The sequence below is a fragment of the Nelumbo nucifera genome, chromosome 1 (genome assembly GCF_055504915.1).
Source record: "Nelumbo nucifera cultivar China Antique chromosome 1, China Antique-T2T, whole genome shotgun sequence".
Taxonomy (NCBI): domain Eukaryota; kingdom Viridiplantae; phylum Streptophyta; class Magnoliopsida; order Proteales; family Nelumbonaceae; genus Nelumbo; species Nelumbo nucifera.
This window is the reverse complement of record NC_142649.1, coordinates 31,719,107-31,723,255: the sequence shown is the minus strand read 5'-3', so window position 1 is coordinate 31,723,255 and position 4,149 is coordinate 31,719,107. Positions and strand designations below refer to the sequence as shown.

The 4,149-nt window shown below is 39.3% G+C and overlaps 1 non-coding gene across 1 annotated transcript; it reads left to right on the top strand.

Moving 5' to 3' along the window:
• Positions 1-1,739: 1,739 nt before the first annotated feature.
• Positions 1,740-1,846, top strand: LOC148803091 (small nucleolar RNA R71). The gene has a single exon (XR_016081583.1). It is a non-coding gene; the product is annotated as a small nucleolar RNA R71 (small nucleolar RNA).
• Positions 1,847-4,149: the final 2,303 nt, after the last annotated feature.

The window sequence follows — 4,149 nt, the reverse complement described above, 5'->3', positions numbered from 1 at the left end:
TTGGGGTGATGGCTTACCTAATGGTCTAGGTAATTTGCCTAAGTTCTCTAATTTAAGAAACCCCTTTCCCTTGAATTGAGGCTTATCATTCAGGTATGCTATCATGAGGTTTATTTCTTCATTTTCTCCTTCTTCAAGTTCTCCCTGCTGGAGGCAGAGTTCAAGAGGATCAGTTATTCTACTTACCTGGAAGCATTCATCAATGGTCAATTCAATGGCATCAATCATAAAACAAGAATCATCACTAGAGGGTGCATGTTTCATAGCATCAGACATTTTAAAAATTATCTCCTCATATTGTATCCTAAGGCTGAGTTGTCCTTGTTGGACATCAATCATTGCTTTCCCGGTAGCCAGGAAAGGTCTCCCTAGGATAAGCGGGACCTCCACATCTTCTTGCATGTCTAACACAATGAAATCAACTGGAAAAATGAATTTCTCAACTTTAACTAACACATCTTCTATGATCCCCCTAGGATGTCTAATGGATCTATCAGCCAATTGTAATGCCACTCTAGTGGGTTGGGGTTCATTCAACCCCAATTTCTTGAAGATAGAATATGGCATTAAATTGATGCTAGCTCCCAGGTCACATAAAGCTTTTTCAATTTTTAAACTGCCAATGGTACAAGGAATACTGAAACTCCCTGGATCTTTGAGTTTCTGAGGCAGCTTGTTTAGAAGGATAGCAGAACATTCCTCATTTAAAGCAATTGTAGCCACATCTCCCAGTTTCCTTTTGTTTGCCAATAATTCCTTCAAAAACCTTGCATAGTGTGGCATCTGGGCTAAAGCATTAGCAAAAGGAATATTAATATGTAAACTTTTAAATATTTCAAGAAACTTACCAAATTCCTTCTCCAATTTCTGTTGCTTCAGCCTGTTAGGGAATGGAACTTGTGGCTGCTGGTGCATCCTTTGTTGTGCTTCTGGTTGTTCCTTCTTCTGTTGTCCGGTCCCAAGGCTTATTTCTACCTTGGGTTCAGCTCAATTCTTCTTTTCTACCTCGGGCAACTCTTTTCCACTCCTTAAGGTAATAGCTTGCACCTACTCTCGTGGATTCAGTTCAGTGTTGCTTGGAAGAGTTCTCAGCAGTCTGGAAGAGATTAATTGTGACAATTGCCCCACTTAGTTTTCCAGGTTTTTGATTGAGGCTTCCTGGTTCTGGAACCTGGTTTCTGCACCTGCTATAAATTGTCATCAGTTCCTCCAAATTGGACTTTGGTTCAGGCTGATGATAAGTCTGGTGGAACGGCTTGGAAGTATGCTGATTTGGCCAGGACTGGTTTGAATGTCCCCTCCATCCTAGATGAAAAGTATGGTGACTCTGGTAACCCTGCTGTCTTGACGAATTGCTGACATAGTCAACTTGTTTAGTAGATGGCCTGAACTAATTGCCAACTTGGTAGTCAGTACTGATGTGGCCTCCCCCACACAATTCACAATTAAGAGGCTGCACATGCATGGCAACTATCTGCATTTCATCTATTTTCTTACTGAGTGCTCCAATTTGTGCATATAGTGCCGTATAAGTATCAATATTATGCAAGCCTTGTTGCTTCCTAGTTTGAGTTCTTTCAGAATGCCATTGATAGTTGTTGGCTGTCATTTCCTCAATAAGTGCATGGGCAACCTCAGGAGTTTTATTATTTATGGACCCTCCGGCTGCAACATCTAATATGGTCTTATTTGAGTTGGTAAGACCATTATAGAAAGTCTGCACTTGCAGCCATATGGGGAAGCCATGGTGAGGAACTCTCCTTAACAACTCCTTGTATCGTTCCCATGACTCGTATAAAGATTCCCCCTCTTGCTGGAAAAAAGTAGTGATGTCATTCCTCATTTTAGCAGTTTTAGAAGGGGGAAAATATTTAGAGAGAAAACGGCTGGCCATTTCATCCCACGTAGCTATTGATCTTGTCGGTAATGAATTCAGCCATGCTTTGGCTTTATCCTTCAAAGAAAATGGGAATAACCTCAACCTAATGTCATCATCACTTACCCCATTGTGTTTGAAGGTGTCACAGATTTCCAAGAAGTTAGCAATATGGGCATTCGGATCTTCATGGGCCATACCACAAAATTGAACCGTATTTTGTATCATTTGTATGATGGCAGGTTTGATCTCAAAGTTAGCAGCAATATTGGGCCTGATAATGCTGGAAGCAGCTCCAGTGAGTGTGGGTTTGGCATAATCCATCATAGTCCTCTGCTCAGCCATTTCTTGAGCTTCTTGAGCTTCTTGCTGGATTTGTCTGGCTGCTCTTAGACGGACACGGAGGGTTCTTTCAATCTCTGGGTCATAGAGGATTTCCTCCAGCTCGACTCTGCTTGTCAGAAATTGTGAAAGTTAAGGCAGTAAACCAGATAATACAAAAGAATATAAATAACTAACCTTATTAAAACTAAAAATGTATAGTGAATTATTGGAATACAAAAACCTACATCCTAAAATAAATAAATGCAGCTAACTAAAAGTAGAACTGAACCAACATCTTATTCAATATACAGAATTCAGTAGCAATTTACAAATTCTTAATCAGCTAAAAAAAAAAAATTTTTAGTAAACAGGTCTGAAATCAGTAAAGTCTGAGAGTAGAACAACAGTTTACAAATTCCCTCTCTTCACCTTGCTGAAATCAGATGAGATTACACAGATCTGAACTGCTGAGACCTGACATCTTAGTAGCTACTGAGAATAGTAAAATACAGATCTGAAATCTTAGCAGCTACTGAGGACAGCCATATGCGGAAAAGCAGTGACTGTGTTCAAGTCTGAGCTTCAAATGGAAAGGCTACTGTGTGCTACTGAGGGTCAATACACAGAGCTGAAATAGGATTGTGAGATAGCAATTCAGACATCAGTTCTACACAAAATTGAGATCAGATCTGAAATCTCAGAAGCTACTGAAAACAGCAATAAATACAATAGCAGCTACTGATACTTAGAACAGCTGTGACTGCTACTGAAATCAGATCTGCATTCGTTAGCCACTGAGATTAGTACAGTTGTGTTCAAATCTGATAGGTAAGGTAATCAAATCTGAAGTCTCATCATTTTCATAAGAAAAAGCAGACCAAAAAGAGCAGAAGCTATGGCAACTATACTGAGTTCAGATCTGCAATCTCTGATTTCAGAAATCTTCAGCCATAAAAAAAAAAAAATTATTTTCACAGATCTGAAATCTTAGTTATTGAGAACAGCCACCTGCAAATTACAAGCCTAATATCAATAAGTAGGTCTGAAATCTATTGCAATTAGGTCTGAAATAGGATTGAACCCAAGAGCTTTAGGCTTCTTCTTCAAGTCCCAACTTAAATGTCTTGTATGCAGTAATGAAGTACTGAGACCTGAAATCAGATCTGCAACTACAACAGCCATTGATGTTATTGTGAGGTTTACAGCAGCTGAAATTATAGCAGCTACTTATTCAATCATATACAGCAGCTACTTGATGGTAGGACAGGGCTGATATAGAAATTCGGCCATGGGTGCAAGTGTATTCAGATCTGAAATCAGTGGATTAGATCTAAAATCATGCACAACCTGAGATCAAATCAGTGTATCAGGTCTAAATCCATACATATCCACTGATTCCAAATCAGGTCTATTCTAGCTTGCTTCCCAAATACTGCAACCAAAACTGAATTAGGGCTGGAACAAGAGCTTTAAGCTTCTTATTTGAAGTTCCTATTTGTATATCTTGTATGCATCAATTATTTGCAGAGATCTGAAAGCAGGTCTGCAACCTTTGCCACTGATAGCAGTTGAATTCAGATCTGAGTTGGATGAACTCTAATATGACTTCAGATGGTTTCAGATCTGTAATCTGAGTTCACACCACCATCCTAATAGGGTACAGATGTTGTACATGATTTCTACACCTTGGGATCTGAAGTTTATGAGGGTATATGCAAGAACTCTTTACACCTTCAGATCTGTAATTTTTCAATTCAGCAGCTACAGATGCTAAGTTCAGTTGCTAGAACCACAGTTATCAGGGCTGATATGAAAATTCAGCAAGGTGTATTGGTGTATACAGATCTGAGATCAGTATATCAGGTCTGGAATCATGCAATACTACTGATCTTAGATCTGTACATTAGCTGTTCTAGCTTGCTTCTCATCAGTCCTGATGTATCTTCGAA